The 25,007-nt window shown below is 44.7% G+C and overlaps 2 long non-coding RNA genes across 2 annotated transcripts in view; one reads left to right on the forward strand and one right to left on the reverse strand.

Moving 5' to 3' along the window:
- Window positions 1–25,007, forward strand: part of LOC129527954 (uncharacterized) — a 119,183-nt gene that overhangs the window by 70,800 nt on the left and 23,376 nt on the right. The window lies entirely within an intron of this gene.
- LOC115931270 (uncharacterized) lies at window positions 2,870–12,714 on the reverse strand. The gene is made up of 3 exons (XR_004067787.1): window positions 12,568–12,714; window positions 11,743–11,825; window positions 2,870–3,213 (listed from the first exon to the last, which is right to left on the reverse strand). It is a non-coding gene; the product is annotated as an uncharacterized lncRNA (long non-coding RNA).

Here is a 25,007-nt window from a genome sequence, read left to right on the forward strand (position 1 = left end):
AGCAGACTAACTCACTCTCAGCACTGAGGGAATTTAGTAGAGTTCACACATGTTAATTGCATGTAAGTTGTGGCTCCACTGGGATCTCATTAGGATGGATTGTGGTGGAAGATACTGCAGGTAGTGTGATGACTGGGGAGGCTTTCTGACTTCCAGGGGAAAAGTACCTAAAATTTCACTCGTGGCCCATTTTGAAAGGCTTGACAAGTTATTTGGTTTGAGTGCTGAGAATGTCAATGGTGAGAAGAGGCAAAAAAAAAAAAAAAAAAAAAGAAAAAAAAAAGACTTGCATGAGGGGAAGATGACGGAGCATTCACTAGAATAGGAGGCTCAGCCATGCGGCTGCTTTCTGTGCAGTAAGGGGAAGGGCGTTGTGTTGAAGATGCTATGGGCTATCCAGTTAGTGATGCTTGGAGCACAGAAAAATAGAGGGCTGGACACAGGAATGACTAGATCTCCAGACTGACAGCTGTCTGCACATATCATGTTTGAAACTATGGTCTTGAGTAAGACTATACGGACTTAGCCAGAGATTAATAAATGGATTTATAGTTCAGAGAAGCCTTGGCATACTGGTAAGCATTACTTTTCCCTAATAGGGTCTACTAAATTTCATTACGTAGACCTTGGAAGATATGACCCAAGCCATATTCTCATCTCATGCAGCAGTAGCTCTTCATCTGTTTGCCCTCATCCCTAGAATGAGTATATCAGCATGTGGCCAAGCCCATCTCATAGGGCTGGTGACAAGTATTCATTCATTCATCAGACAAAAACTGATCACCTTGAAGTCACCAGCCGCATACTGAAATATCAGACCAGAGAAACTGATCAACTTTCAACTTCAGCAAAAGGTGTTTGGGTTTGGCCCCTCTGACAGACAAGTCGTAATTCTGATTTTACTTAACTGGAATGGTAGAGAGAATAATGTGACATTTTATTTGCACAAAGAATACTTTCCAATATCCCATTGTATATGCAGTGTATAATTCACTAAAATCCTTGTCATGCTTTTCCTAATTATTTCTTTTTTTGGGGGGGGGAAAGTTATACAATTCATTTTTATAACATTTTAATGTAAAACTAACACCATATTGTGAGCAAGATATCATAGTTTACATAATTCCCTTGGATTTATTGCTTGCGGTTCTATGTATTAATCATAACAATATCACACATTAAAAATTGCTTCTCTACCTTGCCCATTATATTTATAGAGAGGGTCATAATTACCAAAGTATTCATTTTCAAAGTCTTTTGGTTTGACTCCAGTCTCATTTATTGTGGTTGCATTATTTCTGTAATGCTGTTTATTAGTTGGTGCCAATCAATATCATAATACATTTGCTGTGTTGCAGCCAAGTCATATAATAGATATAAAATTCTGTGAGTCACATCTTTTACTACCCTGTCAGTTGCCTGAGAATGAAACTAATTGAAAAATTTCTCCATATGCATTTAAAAGAGGCATATATTTACTGTGACATGGGCAGAGACAGCTCAGATTTAGAAGACAGAACGCCGTTACCATATAGCAGGCCTCATTTTTCTCACTGGTAAAATAAGGTTCACCTATCTCAGGGTTTGTTAATCTAAGGTTTGCAGAGCCCGAATTTCCTTGGAGCCTTAGGGGAGCTTCTGAGAATTTGGGATCCCTCTCCACTCATGCCAACAAGAGCAGCTACATTTTTGTTTCATATATTGTATATGTGGATGTAAGGATCCATGCATAATTATGTTTGAATAAAAGTTCCCATGAGTCTAATATTATATGATTTCATGAAGCAAAATACTTAGATTCATATGGATGTGACAGAAATAATAGATCATGAGCCCGTGGAGCTCTTTGTGTGAATGCCTGGATATTTGGAGGTACCTGAGGATGAGTGCAGGAAGCGGAATCTCATTAAAATGAAGGAAGCTCACCTTCATGCGTGTACTGAGCATTGCTTCCTGGTGAAATACGATGTGTTGAGACAGTGTCCCTAGTGTCAAGGCTGGGGACATTGACAGTGTTGACATTGGGGACATTATCTCCACATGTTGTATTGAGGGGAAGGTTCAGGGCAGTTGAGGCAGGCACCCCAGACTGGGCCATGCTAGAAGGTTACCAAGGCACCAACCCTCTGGCTCACCGTCTTCTGGAAGTCACAGTGGCTAACTTACATTCATATTGGTTTCTACCCTACCACAGCCTGCAGAATTTTGTGTCCATGACTTTTATTTAATGTTTCTTGAATAATATCAAGGAAAATATATCCAGGAAAGAAACATGAAAGGGATGTGGAGTGATAGGAATGGAGCTGATAGGAACTAACCACACTCAAGAGGACTTTGGGGTTCAGGTTCCCATAGGTAGGCTGACACACACCTGGGCAGATGTTGCAACAGCAGTCTTTCAGAGCTGTGAGGGCAAGGGATGTCCAAACAGGATGGAGTATTCCACCTCCGTCCTGAAACTGACAGTGTGGCTGTGTATGTGCAGCTAATGTACCATGAAAGAGCGTGGCCATAGTCCACATACCTGTGTGGAGATGTGAGTTCCGCAGGGGTGTTATATTGACCTACATCAGTCAAGCAAAAGTAGGAGATATTTTTTCTGAATGCAGGTAGATGTGTTGCATTGATTTTCAGGCTTCTTGAAACTATTAGTAGTGACCCTTTCCCAAGGCCACCACACTACACAACTCTGAGAAGCACCAGGCACATGGAAAACAAGAGGAAAGGTAACTCCTGAAGCTGAGTGGTGTGGCAGCCCTGAATCCTAATATGAAGTCACCATCCTCCAGCTGTCTTTGGCCACCTCTGTCTAAACAGCTCAAGGGTACATCAATAATCTACATTTTCCAAACCAAGCACACTCCCTACTTCCCTATCCTCACTTCCCTGTGACCCCCAGTCCCCTGTATGCTCTTCATCATGGTGGCGAAGCATTGTCACCCCTTGGTCACCTCCATCACATTTGCTTTCTCATTCCCTAAGATCAGCCAGCCACACAGCCAAGTGACACATCCTTCCCCTTTTGCTCTGTCAAGCTTCTGTAACTGGCGTCATTAACCTCTGGGACCTCATAGAATCTTCACAGCTGAGAAGCTCTCTGACAGCTTCCTCTGGCTTGGGGACTCTGCTCCTTTAGATGAGAGCTGGGTAGAACATCATCCAAGTCAACTTCTCAGAGCTTGGTGTTGGTTGTGGACCTTCATTCTTTCTTTCCTCGTGCATACAGGATAAAAGACAGACAGCTTAGTGCAAGGTGTTTCACTTTAAGACCCCCAAATGCTTACAAACTTACCTCCTGATTATTTCTGTGCGAGGACCCCATGCTTGTGACTCAAGGCCATGCTCCTTTCCCTCATGATTTTGCATTCATTTTTCCACTGTCCCCTGGAAGGCCTGTTCTCCCATCTCCACCCATCAAAGTTCTCACCATTAATTCCACTATATGTGGGCACCTGGGCACCCTTCCCACAGTACCTCTGCCCCACACAACTCAGACTTCCTATACTGAAAGTTGGATTTGCCCTTTTCGTTCTGAAAGCACAGCCAGTTGTCATGTTTTTCCTTTTCGGAGCTGAAAACATAGGCAGACAGAGTCAATTACCATAGGTCAGAGGTTGAATCAACCCACAGCATTTCAAGCTTTTGCTGGAGAATCCTGAGTTATCCTTCTGAGGAAAATTACAAAATAAAAATTTTTTTTTAAATTGACATTTTATGACTCCAAGAACAGAGCGGGCAAATGCAGTGTTAAAGAGTTGGGTATATATAGCTATTTAGGGTTTGTCTTTTTAAATAAAATTTAAGAAACACGAAGCTTCCAAAGGTACTCAGCTGTTACCCAAACTGTCTTACTTCATCTCTGAGTACTATAACTTTCCACTTGAAGGCATGTGATGGTCACAGTGATTGGGCAATACTGTATATCGATTATTTCATATAATGTGTTTATTTGTAAGAAATGGAATTTGCTTGCTAATGTTGTATATGAACTCAGCAGCCTTCTGCTAATATAGTTGTAAACAGTAGACAATATATTGCTAAGTTTCTATATTAAATATTATAAAGGTGACAGATTCCTTTGTTGCTCTGAAAATGTAAGACTTTGATTTACCTTTCTCTTTTTAGGCATACTTTACCCAAAAATGTGACCCTAGCATATTCAATGCAAACAAACTGAAATCTATTTTTTCTAGCATTTTCTGTAGACTGGAAGACAAAATATAATTAATTTACAGCTTGCTTTTCTAATTTATTAATCCCAACAATAATCCAAACTCATCTGAAGCCCGTTTTCTCTTTATTTAGTATCATTTTGTTGTTGTTGTTGTTTTTCTTTTTTTTTTTTTTGTTTGAGATGGAGTCTCACTCTTGTCGCCCAGGCTGGGGTGCAATGGTGCAACTTCAGCTCACTGCAATCTGCCTCTCAGGCTCAAGCGATTGTCCTGCCTCAGCCTCCCCAGTAGCTGGTATTACAGGCACACATCACCATGCCTGGCTAATTTTTTTAAAATGTATTTTTAGTACAGATGGGGTTTCACCACATTGTCCAGGCTGGTCTTGAACTCCTGACCTCAGGTGATCCACCCACCTCTGCTTCCCAAATTGCTGGGATTACAGGTGTGAGCTACCACATCTGGCCTGTTTTTTTTTTTTTTTCTTCTAACCAGTGTCTTTACATTTGGATCATTCATAGTGAAATTCCTCTTTCTTTTTTTTCTTTCAGTAACGGCATCTCCAACCCTATTTCTCATGAACTCTGTTCCATTGAACAGTTTCAGGAATAGCCTTCTCTCCTGTCTATCTAAAGACACGTGTTGAGTTTTCAGCCTTTTGTTTCCAAATTGAGTCACCCTGTCTCCTTCCTATTTTTAATGCAAAACATCCTGTATCTGTTTTTCAGGCTACTGCATATGTCTCCCTCTTTTTGGACTGTCCGTAATGACATTCTGTTAGCTTTGTGGTTGTGGAGTGTCTGTGTCTTCTCCACCTTAGGAGATCTCTCAGGGATGCTCCTGATAAAGTGTGGGCATGGGGTAGCTACCATATGTGTGAATAAATTTTTAAAAATACCGTATATAGTATGCAGACATGGCATTGGCCACTTATTCCAAAGTCATGTGTATTAGCTTAGAAACTATAAATTGTGTCAGATTGAACGTCTGGTTGTCTATCTGGCGAAATGTCCTCATTATCTGATGAAGACTTCTTGTCCTGGCATATGGACGTTAGCGTTGGATGATTGGGGGCAGGCCTGTGCATGATGGGATCCCTACTCTCGACCACTGGATGCCAGTAGCATCTCCCTCTCCCAAGGGTGACCACCCAAAATGTCTCCAGACTTTGTGAGATGTCCCTGTGGGTGACTGTGTGTGGCAAAATCATTCCTGGCTGAGAAAACCATCCAAGAGCAGGTACTAATTAAGGACAGATGTCCAATGCCAACATAGAGAAAGAAGAACACGTAGAAATGAAAGGCATTTAGAGTCCAGCATGTTGATGACTGTCAGAATACATTAAATACATCACATTATTCTGAGGCAAAACATTCTTTTTGAGTGATTTTGGTATGTGTCTGCATAACAGCAGTTTCAAAGGAAAAGAGTTTTGCTTGAAGTGAGAATTTATCCAAAGGTGAAATAAGAGGATCACATCCAACATTCGTCCTAGAAAGATTGAGAATTCTTTTGCTCTTGACAGAAGAGGGAGGGCTTTTTTCCTCCATTTAAATTTTTTTTTCACTTTTGGTCCATCAGGAATATCTCAGATTCAGAATAAAGTATTGGTATTCCACAGAAGACAAGGAAAAAGGCCCATTGCCCCAGCTCTTGGCTGCAAATGTTTTGCAGAAAGATTTCCCTGAGTGCCAAGAAAAGGAATTTTTTTCCTTTTTAGCAAAAAGTGTAAAAACCTCAGTTAACTCACAGAAATAAAAAGGACACAGGGACTTGCCTGTCAGTCAAAAATAGTTGTAAGAAATCAGGGATCTATGGGCAGAACTGGTTTTAAATAACTCATTCTCTCCACTTGGCTCAGCCTCGTTCCCCTGAAAACAGAAGCCTGGCCACTTTGTTAGTGCCAGGCAGAAAGGACTGTGCCCAGCTCCCCGGAAGGGCACTTGTGGTTCCCTGCACACAGCTGGTGATGCCCAGGGTCACAGGGCATTGCTAGACCCACACAGGCACCCGTGGTGCCTTCAATCTTCCTGCTTGTTGATGTCTACCTTTCTTCTAATCCTATACAGGTGGCAGAAAACTTGTTCTCAGAGCTGTTCTTGTTCAGATTCTGGGGTAAGGAAAAGATTGTTGTACATACATACTGAGTAAGGTGCAAGGGAATTTTGAAATAAAGTGAAAATTTTGAGTTTCTAAAGCTGGCACTGCTGGTCCTGGACGCATGCCATGAATTGGCCAAACCTTTCCATCCGTGAGTGGCAGCTTTCAGAAGCTCGTCCTTAAACCATGGCTGTTGGCCTCCATCCTAATGGATATTGTGAAGCATTTTTCCCACTTGAAGGAGACTGTATTTATCACTTAGAAAGTAGAGCAACCCGGAGCCTAGTGAGCATTTCTCCACTTCATCAAAGGCCCTTGATTTCACTTCCTTTGCTTTAGAACATTAATTACGTGGCCCTTGGCATAGGGAGGGTTTGTCACCAAGATTCCTTTCTTGCCTATAAGCCGCAGAATAGACTCCCACCCACCCGAGATGGAGCCATGGAGAAGGCACAGCTGTGCCCTTCCAGAGCCTTTCCCTATATGGACTTGCTGATTATGTTCACGATGTTCTAAGATGCTGACCCCAGAGGGGCTGCCCAGAGTTCTAATCTCAAGGAAAACTCTGAGTATTCTTCAGTCTCTCACACCTGGCAAAGCGCAGGGAACCAAGCTCACCTCCAGTTCGCCCACCAAATATCTTGGAGTCTCCAGCAAGACTGTGCACTTCAGTTTCTTTGTCCCTGCAGCGTGGGGGAAGGTGACCCCCCTCCTCCCACATGGACACTTTAGTGATGATTAAATTCAGCAACATGTGCTTGTATCAAGTATGAAAGTCAGCCCTGAGCCATAATAGCCTCCCCTAAAGTAGGCACAGAGCTATCAAAGTTCAGTGTTAGAAAAGCAAATCAAGCAAGCTGAACTCAAAGTTGTCCACCAGGAGATTCTAGAAAAGGATGGGCTTTCCTGGGCCGAGCCTCTGACTTGTCTTTATTCAAACATCATTCAGCAAACACGGATGACCCCATCCTATGTAGTGTGGAGGTCAGGGGAGCGATCCAAAAGACACAGCATCCCACCATCAAAATGCTGCATGCATTCTTGTGGGACCCTGGCAGAGCAAAGCCAGCTCAATGACGGGCATAACCCAGCCCAGGGAGACGTCCAGGTGGCGGAGGGAAGGCCGCACTTGACTCTCATTTGCCAACTAAGCATTTTTCCAAAGGGTTTAAACCCATCGCATTCTCATTTGAGCTGGCTCCTTTGTGGCACGTGGAAGGCCCCTCGGAGGGCTTGCTGGGGAGGACGAAGGGGAGCTTGACAGCCTTCCTTGCGTCGCAGGCCTCCAGACGGACAAAGTCTGAAACGGGCACAGGCAGGGCCCCGACCAGTGCTCCAGGACTGATGTTTCCTGGACGTGGCAAAGGTGCTGGCAGTCAGGAAAGAGAACCTGCGTGTTGGTGCTCGGAAGCAGTTCCTGAAGATCTCAATCTTCGGCTGTCCCCAGCACACCTCCTGACACTGGGAGTCTCCACACACCTGAGCCAGCTGCTGCCTTCCAGAACCCACCTGTTCAGGAGGCCCAATTCCCTTTAAAGAATAGTCTTCCTTACACATGGTGCACAATAGTCTGCCCCAGTACGTGGTCCATGGGTCAGAAATTATGTTTCTCCCTCCACAGCAGCCTGTGCTCTCACTCACCCACAGACTTGCCCAGCTGGCAACCCTCCCTCCTCCCGGCTGGCTGGCTGTGGCTGGGGGCTGCTCCAAGGTGCCCCAGCACTGTTCCTGCTGTGCTCTAAGCCTGCATGCCCTCCCGCAGGACGCTCCGGTGGAGACACCACATCCTGGCTCCACGTTAAACCGTGTGGCTTTCAGAGCTGCTAAGGCCTCTCTTCTAGAAGGCGCCATTACACATCCCCTCTCAAGTCTCCTCCCATCCTGCCAGGGGCTGGCAGGGGCCCTGCATGTCTGGACAGCACTCCAGCACTGGATTGCCCTTCCGCATCTGACAACAATGCTCTGGGTGTTAGGAAACCCAGCTTTTCTGTAGCCTCTGGGTATGGGCGACAGTAATTGCCAAGTCACAGAGGGAGTTGCCACAGAACTGGAGGTGAAGCGTCTGACCCAGAGTCTCCTCCTGTGAGTGTGGACGTTGGAGGAGAAATCGGTCCCCTGATTTGGATTATCTTCCTGGAATAAGCATTCCTGTTAAGTTCTCTCCGTCATTCTCCCTGTCTGGGGCTAGCTCCTTTCTGTCCTCTGAAATTGCTTTCCATGTCTCCCACTTTTACTCTGTCTTGAATAGGAAAAAGAATACAACAGGAATAGACTGGGTGTGTGCCTTGTGCTGGCTTTGTTTGCAGTCTTAATTTTTCAGATCTTTGCTGTAGGTGCTGTAATGGGAAAGGCAAGCGTTGCCTTCAATGGATAACTATTATTAATTTAAAATCTACATGCTAAATGTGAGCAGGGAGAAGCCCAGGTCATTATCAAGATTTTAACACACACAGAAAAATGAGCTGGGCACCTGCCGGTTATAAATCCTCTCCTCTAAGAGATATTTGCAGCTGGTTAAGATGATCCTGATGTAATGGAAGCATTTAATGTAGAAAATGTTGTTCTATTTCTCTTCTTGATAGCACCAGACAACCAGGGCGTTGAGGTGGGGGAGAAGAGCTAGAGAGGAAGACTGCCCAAGAAAAGCAATATGTTTGCTACGCTGATCAATAAGAAGATTAACTTACCCAAGTAGAAGATGTATCAATCTTATTATTGATCAGTTTAGCACACATATTGGTGTGCTGGTATAGGATTACAGAGCTGTCTGGACAGCGCTTCATCAGGTCCTGGGTAGATAGCTATTCCCGGTGGCAACCGTGGGGCCTCACACTTGCAGTGCATGCATCCATAGCAAAGGTCACCTCTCTCCTCTTCCCATTCAAGATGATCTCTGGAGAAGGGGACTGAGGGAGAGAGTGAGGTGGGATTATGTCAGTGGGCAGCATGTACTGGATTCAAGGTTAATCAACAAGCTCTTGTTTAGTGAGGGGCTCCTGGGACCCGGACTCAAAAAGATAATAATGCAAGCTTTTACGTGTTGAATATTTGGTGAGAGCTCAGAGAAAATCATTTTAAGCATCCACATTTGTGGCTCAGCTGCGATCATTGAATGTACCCTATACCTGAGTGCTGAAAAGTAGACTAATGTCTATTTTCAGAAATAGCAAAAAAGCTGGCAGATTTTATTCTTTAGAAATAGCTATGATTTAAATATCTTTAGAAAAATGTCAAATGCTATATTTTGAATCACAGATATGAAACAATTAAGAGGTTTTTGAGGTGATATTTCATGTAGCTTTTAAAATTATGTGTTCATTCAATAAATATTTACTGCACACAAAGTCTGAATCTTTTGGCTTGTGACAAGAGATCAATCCACTCTGTACTTGTATTGCTAATCCACTTTGAGAAAGAGTGAATGGAGCAGAATGAGATGACATCCTTCCAGGAGCTAAAGAACTTCTTTCACCCACATTCAGCTACAACTCCAAGGAAAGGGCAAATCCTTAGATTAATTCTTCACAATTATTATTATCTGCAACTTGAGTAATTGTATTATAAAACTAAATTTCATTCCTAGTTAATTTCACAATGGTTTGGCTCATTTCACCTCATTTCATAAAAGATAAATGCTTGGCCCAAGATCCTTTGCTTCTTATTTCCCTTCAAAACCTTAGAACTGAAGCTCATTCCAGAGGGACTTGGATACCATCACGTCCTAAGGTATTACAGACAGGATGAACGCACTGTGGTTCTTCCAGGGGGGAAATTGTGCTTACATACAAGGAAGATGAACGTCGCCTCTTTCTCTGAGGAACATTGATCCCTCTGGGGAATTCCCTTGGACATCCAGGAAAGAAGAGTCCAGGGCTGCCATGTGTGTTAGTGGGTGACGTCCACCGTGCTAGAGGGAGCATGTGTCAGTGGGTGACGCCCACCGTGCTAGCGGGAGCGTGTGTCAGTGGGTGACGCCCACCGTGCTGGCGGGAGCGTGTGTCAGTGGGTGACGCCCACCGTGCTGGCGGGAGCGTGTGTCAGTGGGTGACGCCCACCGTGCTGGCGGGAGCGTGTGTCAGTGGGTGACGCCCACCGTGCTGGCGGGAGCGTGTGTCAGTGGGTGACGCCCACCGTGCTGGCGGGAGCGTGTGTCAGTGGGTGACGCCCACCGTGCTGGCGGGAGCGTGTGTCAGTGGGTGACGCCCACCGTGCTGGCGGGAGCGTGTGTCAGTGGGTGACGCCCACCGTGCTGGCGGGAGCGTGTGTCAGTGGGTGACGCCCACCGTGCTGGCGGGAGCGTGTGTCAGTGGGTGACGCCCACCGTGCTGGCGGGAGCGTGTGTCAGTGGGTGACGCCCACCGTGCTGGCGGGAGCGTGTGTCAGTGGGTGACGCCCACCGTGCTGGCGGGAGCGTGTGTCAGTGGGTGACGCCCACCGTGCTGGCGGGAGCGTGTGTCAGTGGGTGACGCCCACCGTGCTGGGGGGAGCGTGTGTCAGTGGGTGACGCCCACCGTGCTGGCGGGAGCGTGTGTCAGTGGGTGACGCCCACCGTGCTGGCGGGAGCGTGTGTCAGTGGGTGACGCCCACCGTGCTGGCGGGAGCGTGTGTCAGTGGGTGACGCCCACCGTGCTGGCGGGAGCGTGTGTCAGTGGGTGACGCCCACCGTGCTGGCGGGAGCGTGTGTCAGTGGGTGACGCCCACCGTGCTGGCGGGAGCGTGTGTCAGTGGGTGACGCCCACCGTGCTGGCGGGAGCGTGTGTCAGTGGGTGACGCCCACCGTGCTGGGGGGAGCGTGTGTCAGTGGGTGACGCCCACCGTGCTGGCGGGAGCGTGTGTCAGTGGGTGACGCCCACCGTGCTGGCGGGAGCGTGTGTCAGTGGGTGACGCCCACCGTGCTGAGGGGAGCGTGTGTCAGTGGGTGACGTCCACCGTGCTGGCGGGAGCGTGTGTCAGTGGGTGACGCCCACCATGCTGGTGTGAGCGTGTGTCAGTGGGTGACGCCCACCGTGCTGGGGGGAGCGTGTGTCAGTGGGTGACGTCCACCGTGCTGGCGGGAGCGTGTGTCAGTGGGTGACGCCCACCGTGCTGGTGTGAGCGTGTGTTAGTGGCTGACGTCCACCGTGCTAGTGTGAGTGTTAGGGGCGGTGTTGCAGAGGCCTCACTGGGTGAGGACAGGAGACAGGGGTCTGTCAGCGTGGCTTTTTTATCTGGTGTGATTTTATATGCTTAGGCAGAGAAAGTGAGATGATCACCTACTGGTTAATTTATCCAAAAATATTTCTTGAATGCTAAATATTTTGCCAGGAATTGAGAGTGAAAGATGAAAATAGTTTTTCACTGCCTTCAAAAAAAAAAAAGCAAATGGAGAGTCTGGAAGGGAAGGAGACTCAGGCCGTTATGTGCATTTAGGGAGGTGTCTAAGGGCATGGCGCCTCTTTCTGTCTGGGTGCAGGCACCATCAAGCACTCACCTTGTGACAGTCTTCCTAGTGGGAAAGATTATTTCAATGGCCTCCATTAGTTGTGTCAAAGCAAGGCAGAAACCATCCTTGTTCTAGGAAAAGGGAACAAACAGAAATCCACCTCGTGATGTGTCTAGTTTATGTTCTGAGCATAAACCAGAGTTTTCTGGTTATCCGAGTGCCCCCAGATGGAGCGCTCTCTTTAGGAGACCCCCTATTTTGCTTTTTCCAGAGGTGGCGAGAGACAGCTTGGGCAATGGCTTGTCACCAGGCACAGTAAGCGTGGATTGGTTACCTAAAAAGAGTGAGCTGTATGGATATTTCTAAACCTAAGGTTTTATAATTCTATTAAATGATCAGTGAAAAAAATAGTAAAATTGCATTCAAAAGTGTGTTTACCTTGTGGGTAACTAACAAAGAAGTGAAATCAATGACTCCATAAAGCCAAAGGTTTAGAAACATGATCTCCAAAGCCGCTCCTCAATGAGATACCTGGACCTAACTAAACAAAATGTTTGTCTGCAGCTCAAAAGATTTATTTCTGTCATTCCTAAACAGTGAGACATCTCCTAACCTGCAGATAATCACTCACGTGCTGTCAGCTGCCTCTCCAGGCTGTGAGGACGTCATCGCTGAACTGCCCCTCCCCTTACACTCCATTCCCCTTTGGGGTCAACATCACACATTTCTAGAATACCTAACTGTGTTGAAGAGGGTAGCTTTTGACCACAGAACTGAGTTTTTCTCTTTGCACAGAGTTAATTGGCCATAAGGGGCCTGAGTCTCTATCTTGCTCTCAGTAGCACCAAATTTTAACTAAATGGCCCAACTGACCCATGTCCAGAGCCAACTTCCTCTTCAGATGGTAAGATGAAAGTCCTCCGTGGTGCTTGTCATTCATTAGCATTTACATGGTGATGGCTGAGGCTCGGGAGGCTGTGGGTCTGAGGAGAACACACTGGAAAACTTCTAAAGTTCCTTCCCATTTGGCGTCCTGCATTTTTATGCCTGCCTGTGATGCCGGAATAGGACATTATATGGCAAGTAAGAAACAATTAGAAGCCATTTGCCTGAGACAGTGCCCGGGTGAGGGTGTGCCCCGGCTCCAGGAAACCAACCCGAGGGAAGATGATTAATGCTAGCCTCACACAGCCTGCTTAGGCCCAGGATGATTCATTTTCAGCCAGTATTGTGGGCGGCCTGGATATGGCTAAAGAGCGTGAGACCCGCAGGGTGCCGAGCCAAGTTTGCTGAATGTATTTGGAGGGAATGGCCATGGGACGCAAAGCTCCTTCATTCCTGTATTCATTTATTCCTTCACCGGCTCACCGCTTCCTGGGCACAGGTGATGTGTAGAGGGTGAGCCGGGGCAGGGATGTGCAGGTGGGGACCCGGGTTTCTGGGAGCCTGACCTTGAGGGCTAATGCATAGCTATTGAGGGATAGCATTGGGATCTCTGCGTTCTTCATCCCCTGCACAGTGTGTCTGGATGTCCTCAGCATTGTGATCCACATTGGCTCCTGGAAGTCTCTCCTGTGAACATAATTTCCAGGAGTCTCCCTGCCTCACTGGTAGAGTGCTGAGAACACAGATGGACACACCGCGAGTGCTGAAGGCAGAGGAGGTTGGCAGTGGTTCTCACCACACTCTGGCTGGCTACACTCGAGATAGCGAAGGCATGTGAATTAAACTGTGGCATATCTGTAAGTGTTCTCTGTCTGGAAAGAGAAGAAATGGTAGAATTATAAACACTCAAAGGAGCCTGAGGGACTGCCTTAGCCTGAGCTCCTTGGAGCGGGGCATGCAGTGGTTTGCAGACAAGAGCTGGGGAGGTGTCTTTGTGAGGAGGCAGGGTTGAGCAGGAGAAGAAGCTGGAGTTCAATGCAGCTGCAGCTGAGGCCTCAGCGATTCTGGAGCTTGGATGATCCTCCGGCTTGACTGGAGGTTGTCATCAAGCCAGTTGCTATCCCCTGAGAAGGGATGTGAACTTAGGCAAGTCAATTCTCTGAGCTTTTAGCAGACAATATTGTCAACATCTGGGAGATGCTGCCTCAGCTGTGAGGTGGGGATCCAGGTGGAGAACCCCGATGTCCACCACAAGAATCACCCGGTGTAATACTCCATCCCCTCACGAGCCCCCAATATCATGCTTCTGACAGATGGTCACCTAGCTTCTGTTGGAAACTTCCAGGAAGGACGTTCCTGCCTCCATGCAAGTGAGTTTATTCTGTTTTAGACGAATTATCAAGCTTATCAGACATGCCTTTCTTTTATTGAGCTAAATATGTCTTTGTACAATTTTCACCCTTCGCTGACACAGGTACAAGAGGATAAGACATCCGCTGGCCCTATCTATGGTAGAAAAAGTTCATTTCTCCTTTCCATTCATACTCTTTAAATAATGAATGCCAGTTACCATGTGCCTTTAATAAATAACTTTTTATCTCTCAGCTAAGTAATAGCTATGGTAACATCAGAGCATAATCACAGGAGTGATTTAAAAGACTCAGGGAGAAAAGATCTCTGGAATAATCTTAGAATTTATTTAGTCTTTGGTGGAGAATGGCTTGGTATGAATGGCTATGCCAGGGCAGGGCCCATGTTCTGATGGCCAGAGCTGGGCACAGATGGTGGTACAGAATCCATCTCATGTGTTGTGGAGTGCCTGGCCCTGAAGGATAAAGTTTGGTCGTAAGGGTGGACCATGATTTCTGCTCCAGAGCGTTATTTTCCAGATACTTTCCAGAAGTGAATCCAGTGACATTTTAGTCCTACCGGCATTAAGTAATACCACTGCCCCTCATGGCTTTGTATGCAATGCAATCGTCATCCGTTTTGTGGCTCACAAAGGCAGCTGGACGTAATAATGTTTCTGTCTGGGGACTTTCTTTCTCTCTCTCTTTTTTTTTCTTTTGAGATGGAGTCTCACCCTGTCACCCATCACCCAGGCTGGAGTACAGTGGTGCTATCTTGGCTCACTGCAACCTCTGCCCCCCGGTTTCAAGCAATTCTCATGCCTCAGCCTCTTGAGAAGCTGGGATTACAGGTGTGTGCCACCATGCCTGGCTAATTTTTGTATTTTTAGTAGAGATAGGGTTTCATCATATTGGCCAGGCTGGTCTGGAATTCTTGACCCCAGGTGATCTGCCTGCTTTGGCCTCCCAAAGTGCTGGGATTACAGATGTGAGCCACCACACCCGACCTGTCTAGGGACTTTCTGTGATCCTGTGATACAGACAGATATTCTGAGAGGACAGAGTATGTTGCCTTCTACCATGAAACTGAAAAATCCACAATAGAAAAAAACAGAATGGCAAAGTGTCCCTCACAGGTGGGCGTGAGTGGCTCTTCCTTTCAGGCTGCAGTTTACGTGGCTGCAGCTAGACGGGCCCACCTTGGACGGGATCACCTGGGGCGCCCCCATGCTCTCTGCAATGCACGTGTGCAGAGCTGTCATAACACATGGGAACTGGAATGTCTGTCCTTAAGAACTGCCTTTTCATGGAAAGATAGAAACGTAAATAGCTTAATTATCCTTGGTTTCATCATCTGTACAAGGAGGAAACTGGAATAGATGACCTTCAAGTGTCTTTCACTTTAAGGATCTTGGAAATGATTTGAAATACACACACACTTACATACACACATAAACACATACACAAACACACACACAACACATACATACATACACCAAAAAACCCACAAACATATATATATATATATACATACACGTACATATATATACATACACACATACACACACACACACACACACACACACATTTCATCATTATCTATCTATCCATCTATCTGATTTAATCATAGGTTATGGCTGGGCACAGTGGCTCACACCTGTAATTGCAATGCTTTGGGAGGCCAAGGCCAGAGTATCTCTTGAGGCTAGAAGTTTGAGGCTAGCCTGGGAAACATAGGGAGATGCCCATCTCTACAAAGAAAAGTAGCCCAGTGGCCCAGCATGGTAAAAAGCACCCTTAGTGTCAGCTACTTGGGAGGCTGAAGCGGGAGGATTGCTTAGGCCCAGGAGTTTGAGGCTGCAGTGAGCTATGAACACATCACTGAACTCCAGCCTGGGTGGTAGAGCAAGACTTCATCTCTCAAAAATAAATAAATAATAAAAAAATTAAAAAGGCAACAAGAAGTATTAAATAGAAAAAAAAACACCTTGACCATACTATCTTTAAGTCCAAAATTAGCGTAATGTAATTAGTCAAGCAATTATTTCTGGCTGTTTAAATAGCAGTTTTGCTTTTGGGAGGTGTGCTTTGCTCCTGGTCACCCACCTTGTTCTTCATACTGACTGTCTCCCATCTGTGAAGCCTGTAGCAGAACCACTCTCATTTCTACTTTACAGACTCCAAGGGAAGGGATCTGAGTGTCCTGCTTTGGTCACGTACCCAGCCAGGCCTGGAGATCAAATCGTTGAGGGAGGGCATTAGCCCAGCCTGGGCCAGGTATCCACCTGAAGCCATCAGTAGTGGCAGGGGCACACTGGACAATGGCTGGTCTTCTGGGTGGGATGCCTGAAGGGGCGGGGGTCACCGTGGAGTTCAGCTGGCTGTACAGGGGGTTAAAATACAGAAACATCTGTGTACCAACTGGTAAATAGAAGTTGCTGTGAGCGCCCAGATGCCGCAACTTAGTTAACAGGGTTTCTGAGATCCCCGACACCTCCTCCCATCTAGCAGCTAAAAGGATGACAGTTGGGACTGCAGGGAACTCCAGGCCCCTGCTCAGACACTGAGGCATGTCCCTTTGGGTCCCTTTGGTTGGTGAGTAGCTGCTGTGTAGGACCGTTCAATGTTTTGTTACTGCCAACCCTGGAATAGGGATGTTGTGGGGAGATGGGGCTTGGGTGGCAGGAGTGCTGTGAGTTCTCAGAAAAGCAGAGAGGGTGGAGTTGCAGACAAAACTCCGTTTCCAGTACAGTCCTGTGGGTTTGACCCTTGCAGCGGGACTTCCACCAGGCATTTTGCATTTCTAAGCCTCTGCTTCCTTATGTCTACAAGGGGTAAAATTCCATTCAGTCCTGTGGTGTGTAAAGTGCTTGGCATATACAGTAGCCCAAAATAAGTGATCATTATAGGCATGTGGGTTTTAGAACCATAATCTTCCTAAAAAAAAAAAAATGCACCTTATGGGGGTGGTTGGGATGCTAGAATGTGAAGGTGCACTCACAAGGCCCAGAACCGAGGATGTGGTTTGGAGATGATTGGAGTCCTTGCCCGCTGCTCCCACTGCAAGCCCCACAGAGCAACTGGAGAACCTATGATTAGGTGAAAATGGTAGAACCAGCTGAGGAGACCCTATTCTGTCAGCATGGCACTGGTATGGGTGACTACAAGAGACAGTCCATTTTTGGATGGCAACTTCCCAAAATCTCGTCCCTGGAGGGTAGAAGTTAGCAGCCAAGGGTGATTTTTTTTTCCCTCAAGGAACCTTCAGCAATGTCTGGAAACAGCTTTGGGTGTCACAACCGGGAGAACAGGGACTACTGGTCTTGTGGGTGGAGGCCAGGGATGCTGCTGAAGCCCCTAGATGGCACAGGGACCCTCACAATGAAGAATAATTGGACACCAAATCCCACAGTAGCCTCCCTTTTTGAGGCAGGGGCCCTGGAGGAAGGCAGCTGTGCTGATGGGCAGGTGTCAGCGGTGAGACACTGTTTGGCCCCCTTTGGCAGTCAGGCGTGGCATGCTTGGTTGAATCAAGGACTTGAAAGCTGCCATGACCATAAACCTGCAGGGCTCAGGCCCAGGGTGTCCAATGAGGGGACAAGAGTTTCCCCAGCTCTTGGGTTACCAAAATATGCCTTGGTATTAAAATTAATTTAAAATGCAATTCCTGTTTATCCAATAGATTCTACTGCCAAGCCCTGGCATGGGCATTGGGGCTTCAGCAGTAAACCAGTTGGGTACCTCAACCTCCCTCAACCTCATAGAGCTTAAATCCCAGAGTACAGTCCCAATCTCAGTAATTGTAGGTGATTACATGTTGGAGACAGAAGGTACAGCACAGTAAGGGACTGAAACAGGAAGGCCTCGCTGGGGAGGGGACATTGCACCTGAGACCAGGTGAAAAGCATGTGTGCTTGGTGGGCCGCTGATCCCCACTGAGGAGCAAGGAGCAAGCAGAGCCTCCAGCATATCAGTTATCTGCCCAGCTCTCCAATCAGAGGAGGAAAAGGAGGGAGCTAGAGGCCACAAGAGTTCGAAGCATAAATAAATATACGGAAGAGGACGTGATGTATTCTGGATACTAGTGATCAGACAGAGATATTGCAAATGCTCTTTCCCTGTGCATGGCTTGCATATTCACTCTGTTAACTGTGTCTTTGCCTGAACAGAAATTCTCAATGTTATTGAAGTCAAATTCATGCATATTTACTTTTATAGTTAGTGCTTTTGTACAGTAGGCAAAGATTTCTTAAAATACTCCCATGTGTTGATTCCTAAAGGTTTTACAGTTTAAAGTCTCAGGTTTAGGGCTGTGATGCAACTGGAATTGGTTTTGGGTAGGATGTGAGGTTTGGGGTAATGGTTTATTTATTTATTTATTTATTTGGTCTTAGATGGATTTCAAATTGATCTAGCACTATTTATTAAAATGACCATCCTTCCCACCCCTGGGTTGCCTAGCTGCCTGCAATGTAATAAGGTGATGAGTGTGGTCCATTTCCGGTCCTCTGCTTTGTCTCTGTTGGTCTTCTCTGTCTTCTTCACCAATATCAAGTGGTCACAACAACTAGAGGTTTAAATAAATTGTGACACTCAGTTCATAAGTCCTTGTTCTTCTCCAAGGTTGCCCTGGCTATTCTTGATTTTTAGCATTTCCACATAAATCACACATTATGCAGGCCAATTCTAACATTGTCATGGCCATCATCACCATCATTACTGTCATCACTATCATCACCACCATCATCATCATCACCATCACCATCATAACCATCACCACCATCACCACCACCACCATCACCATCATCATCACCATCATCACCATAATCATCACCATCATCACTGCCACCATCATCACCGTCACCACCACCATCACCACCATCATCACCATCATCATCACCATCACCACCATAATCATCATCACCATCATCACCATCATCATCACCATCACAACCATAATCATCATCACCATCATCACTACCACCATCATCACCATCACCAGCACCATCACCATCACCACCGTCATCACCATAATCATCATCACCATCACCACCATCACCATCACCACCATCATCACCAACATCACCATCATCACCATCACCACCATAATCATCATCACCATCATCACTACCACCATCACCGTCACCACCACCATCACCACCATCATCATCACCATCACCACCATAATCATCACCATCATCACTACCACCATCATCGCCATCATCACCATCACCACCATCACCACCATCACCATCACCACCATCATCACTATCATCACCACCATCACCATCATCACCACCCACCACCATCACCATCATCACCACCACCACGATCATCACCATAATCACCATCATCACCATGACCACCATCATCACCATAACCACCATCATCGTCGTCACCACCATCATCACCATCACCATCATCATCACCATCACCACCATCATCACCACCATCATCACCATCACCACCATCATCATCACCACCATCATCGCCATCATCACCATCATCGCCATCATCACCATCACCACCATCATCACCATCACCACCATCACCACCATCATCCCCATCACCATCATCACCACCATCATCATTGCCATCACCACCATAATTATCACCATCCTCACCATCACCACCATCATCACCATCATCATCATCTTCATCATCATTATGATCATTTCTGATGCCATTTTGCTCAGGATTGCCTCAAATCTATGTCTCAATTTGTAGAAATTGTTCCTTTAAAAATATTAACCCTTCCAACATATGGTCTTTGTATATTCTTCCTTATATAGATCTTCTTCCATTTTTCCTCATGTATATTTTTTAGTTTTCAGTGTAGAGGTCTTGCACATCTCCTCTTAGGTTTCATTCTAAACATTCTGTTGGTTTTGATAATAATATACACAATTTGTCTTTTATAGTTCACTTTTGATCACTTTGCTAATCTATAGCATATATTTGATTTTTGTATCTTGACCTTATATTCAGTGACCTGATAAATTTACATATATTTTAATTGTTTGCAAATCGTTTTAGATTTTCTACATACAAAAAGATGTCATTTGCAAATAAGAACAGTTTCATTTATTCCTAAGTGTATCTTTTCTTTATTTTTCTTGCCATATGCATTTCTTTCCTTCCAATCTTTATATATTTTATTTATATTTCTATGTTAATTACATGGTTGATCATATGATACATTTAATAAATGTTCTGCATTCACTTAAATAAATTGAACATTCTTTTATTTATTTATTTATTATTATACTTTAAGTTTTAGGGTACATGTGCACAATGTGCAGGTTAGTTACATATGTATACATGTGCCATGCTGGTGCGCTGCACCCACTAACTCGTCTTCTAGCATTAATTATATCTCCCAATGCTATCCCTCCCCCTCCCCACCCCACAACAGTCCGCAGAGTGTGATGTTCCCCTTCCTGTGTCCATGTGTTCTCATTGTTCAATTCCCACCTATGAGTGAGAATATGCGGTGTTTGTTTTTTTTGTTCTTGCGATAGTTTACTGAGAATGATGATTTCCAATTTCATCCATGTCCCTCCAAAGGACATGAACTCATCATTTTTTATGGCTGCATAGTATTCCATGGTGTATATGTGCCACATTTTCTTAATTCAGTCTATCATTGTTGGACATTTTGGTTGGTTCCAAGTCTTTGCTATTGTGAATAGTGCCACAATAAACATACGTGTGCATGTGTCTTTATAGCAGCATGATTTATAGTCCTTTGGGTATATACCCAGTAATGGGATGGCTGGGTCAAATGGTATTTCTAGTTCTAGATCCCTGAGGAATCGCCACACTGACTTCCACAATGGTTGAACTAGTTTACAGTCCCACCAACAGTGTAAAAGTGTTCCTATTTCTCCACATCCTCTCCAGCACCTGTTGTTTCCTGACTTTTTAATGATTGCCATTCTAACTGGTGTGAGATGGTATCTCATTGTGGTTTTGATTTGGATTTCTCAGATGGCCAGTAATGGTGAGCATTTTTTCATGTGTTTTTGGCTGCATAAATGTCTTCTTTTGAGAAGTGTCTGTTCATGTCCTTCGCCCACTTTTGGAAGGGGTTGTTTGTTTTTTTCTTGTAAATTTGTTTGAGTTCATTGTAGATTCTGGATATTAGCCCTTTGTCAGATGAGTAGGTTGTGAAAATTTTCTCCCATTTTGTGGGTTGCCTATTCACTCCGATGGTAGTTTCTTTTGCTGTGCAGAAGCTCTTTAGTTTAATTACATCCCATTTATCAATTTTGGCTTTTGTTGCCATTGCTTTTGGTGTTTTAGACATGAAGTCGTTGCCCATGCCTATGTCCTGAATGGCAATGCCTAGGTTTTCTTCTAGGGTTTTTATGGTTTTAGGTCTAACGTTTAAGTCTTTAATCCATCTTAAATTGATTTTTATATAAGGTGTAAGGAAGGGATCCAGTTTCAGCTTTCTACATATGGCTAGCCAGTTTTCCCAGCACCATTTATTAAATAGGGAATCCTTTCCCCATTGCTTGTTTTTCTCAGGTTTGTCAAAGATCAGATAGTTGTAGATATGAGGCGTTATTTCTGAGGGCTCTGTTCTGTTCCATTGATCTATATCTCTGTTTTGGTACCAGTACCATGCTGTTTTGGTTACTGTAGCCTTGTAGTATAGTTTGAAGTCAGATAGTGTGATGCCTCCAGCTTTGTTCTTTTGGCTTAGGATTGACTTGGCAATGCCGGCTCTTTTTTGGTTCCATATGAACTTTAAAGTAGTTTTTTCCAGTTCTGTGAAGATAGTCATTGGTAGCTTGATGGGGATGGCATTGAATCTATAAATTACCTTGGGCAGTATGACCATTTTCACGATATTGATTCTTCCTACTCATGAGCATGGAATGTTCTTCCATTTGTTTGTATCCTCTTTTATTTCATTGAGCAGTGGTTTGTAGTTCTCCTGGAAGAGGTCCTTCACGTCCCTTGTAAGGTGGATTCCTAGGTGTTTTATTCTCTTTGAAGCAATTGTGAATGGGAGTTCACTCATGATTTGGCTCTCTGTTTGTCTGTTATTAGTGTATAAGAATGCTTGTGATTTTTGTACATTGATTTTGTATCCTGAGACTGCTTAAGTTGCTTATCAGCTTAAGGAGATTTTGGGCTGAGACAATGGGGTTTTCTAGATATACAATCATGTCATCTGCAAACAGGGACAATTTGACTTCCTCTTTTCCTAATTGAATACCCTTTATTTCCTTCTCCTGCCTAATTGCCCTGGCCAGAACTTCCAACACTATGTTGAATAGGAGTGGTGAGAGAGGGCATCCCTGTCTTGTGCCAGTTTTCAAAGGGAATGCTTCCAGTTTTTGCCCATTCAGTATGATATTGGCTGTGGGTTTGTCATAGATAGCTCTTATTATTTTGAGATACATCCCATCAATACCTAATTTATTGAGAGTTTTTAGCATGAAGCGTTGTTGAATTTTGTCGAAGGCCTTTTCTGCATCTATTGAGATTATCATGTGGTTTTTGTCTTTGGTTCTGTTTATATGCTGGTTTACATTTATTGATTTGCGTATATTGAACCAGCCTTGCATCCCAGGGATGAAGCCCACTTGATCATGGTGGAGAAGCTTTTTGATGTGCTGCTGGATTCGTTTTGCCAGTATTTTATTGAGGATTTTTGCATCAATGTTCATCAAGATATTGGTCTAAAATTCTCTTTTTTGGTTGTGTCTCTGCCCGGCTTTGGTATCAGGATGATGCTGGCCTGATAAAATGAGTTAGCGAGGATTCCCTCTTTTTCTATTGATTGGAATAGTTTCAGAAGGAATGGTACCAGTTCCTCCTTGTACCTCTGGTAGAATTCGGCTGTGAATCCATCTGGTCCTGGACTCTTTTTGGTTGGTAAGCTATTGATTATTGCCACAATTTCAGAGACTGTTATTGGTCTGTTCAGAGATTCAACTTCTTCCTGGTTTAGTCTGGGGAGGGTGTATGTGTCCAGGAATTTATCCATTTCTTCTAGATTTTCTAGTTTATTTGCATAGAGGTGTTTGTAGTATTCTCTGATGGTAGTTTGTATTTCTGTGGGATCGGTGGTGATATCCCCTTTATCATTTTTTATTGCATCTATTTGATTCTTCTCTCTTTTTTTCTTTATTAGTCTCGCTAGCAGTCTTATCCATTTTGTTGATCCTTTCAAAACACCAGCCCCTGGATTCATTAATTTTTTGAAGGGTTTTTTGTGTCTCTATTTCCTTCAGTTCTGCTCTGATTTTAGTTATTTCTTGCCTTCTGCTAGCTTTTGAATGTGTTTGCTCTTGCTTCTCTAGTTCTTTTAATTGTGATGTTAGGGTGTCAATTTTGGATCTTTCCTGCTTTCTCTTGTGGGCATTTAGTACTATAAATTTCCCTCTACACACTGCTTTGAATGTGTCCCAGAGATTCTGGTATGTTGTGTCTTTGTTCTCGTTGGTTTCAAAGAACATCTTTATTTCTGCCTTCATTTCGTTATGTACCCAGTAGTCATTCAGGAGCAGGTTGTTCAGTTTCCATGTAGTTGAGCGGTTTTGAGTGAGTTTCTTAATCCTGAGTTCTAGTTTGATTGCACTGTGGTCTGAGAGACAGTTTGTTATAATTTCTGTTCTTTTACATTTGCTGAGGAGAGCTTTACTTCCAACTATGTGGTCAATTTTGGAATAGTTGTGGTGTGGTGCTGAAAAAAATGTATATTCTGTTGATTTGGGGTGAAGAGTTCTGTAGATGTCTATTAGGTCCGCTTGGTGCAGAGCTGAGTTCAATTCCTGGATATCCTTGTTAACTTTCTCTCTCGTTGATCTGTCTAATGTTGACAGTGGGGTGTTAAAGTCTCCCATTATTAATGTGTGGGAGTCTAAGTCTCTTTGTAGGTCACTCAGGACTTGCTTTATGAATCTGGGTGCTCCTGTGTTGGGTGCATATATATTTAGGATAGTTAGCTCCTCCTGTTGAATTGATCCCTTTACCATTATGTAATGGCCTTCTTTGTCTCTTTTGATCTTTGTTGGTTTAAAGTCTGTTTTATCAGAGACTAGGATTGCAACCCCTGCCTTTTTTTGTTTTCCATTTGCTTGGTAGATCTTCCTCCATCCTTTTATTTTGAGCCTATATGTGTCTCTGCATGTGAGATGGGTTTCCTGAATACAGCACACTGATGGGTCTTGACTCTTTATCCAATTTGCCAGTCTGTGTCTTTTAATTGGAGCATTTAGTCCATTTACATTTAAAGTTAATATTGTTATGTGTGAATTTGATCCTGTCATTATGATGTTAGCTGGTGATTTTGCTCGTTAGTTGATGCAGTTTCTTCCTAGTCTCGATGGTCTTTACATTTTGGCATGATTTTGCAGTGGCTGGTACCGGTTGTTCCTTTCCATGTTTAGCGCTTCGTTCAGGAGCTCTTTTAGGGCAGGCCTGGTGGTGACAAAATCTCTCAGCATTTGCTTGTCTGTAAAGTATTTTATTTCTCCTTCACTTATGAAGCTTAGTTTGGCTGGATATGAAATTCTGGATTGAAAATTCTTTTCTTTAAGAATGTTGAATATTGGCCCCCACTCTCTTCTGGCTTGTAGAGTTTCTGCCGAGAGATCCGCTGTTAGTCTGATGGGCTTCCCTTTGTGGGTAACCCGACCTTTCTCTCTGGCTGCCCTTAACATTTTTTCCTTCATTTCAACTTTGGTGAATCTGACAATTATGTGTCTTGGAGTTGCTCTTCTCGAGGAATATCTTTGTGGCATTCTCTGTATTTCCTGAATCTGAATGTTGGCCTGCCTTGCTAGATTGGGGAAGTTCTCCTAGATAATATCCTGCAGAGTGTTTTCCAGCTTGGTTCCATTCTCCCCGTCACTTTCAGGTACACCAGTCAGATGTAGATTTGGTCTTTTCACACAGTCCCATATTTCTTGGAGGCTTTGTTCGTTTCTTTTTATTCTTTTTTCTCTAAACTTCCCTTCTCGCTTCATTTCATCTTCCATCGCTGATACCCTTCCTTCCAGTTGATCGCATTAGCTCCTGAGGCTTCTGCATTCTTCACGTAGTTCTCGAGCCTTGGCT

The sequence above is a fragment of the Gorilla gorilla genome, chromosome 19, assembly GCF_029281585.2.
Source record: "Gorilla gorilla gorilla isolate KB3781 chromosome 19, NHGRI_mGorGor1-v2.1_pri, whole genome shotgun sequence".
NCBI classification, from domain to species: Eukaryota; Metazoa; Chordata; class Mammalia; order Primates; family Hominidae; genus Gorilla; species Gorilla gorilla.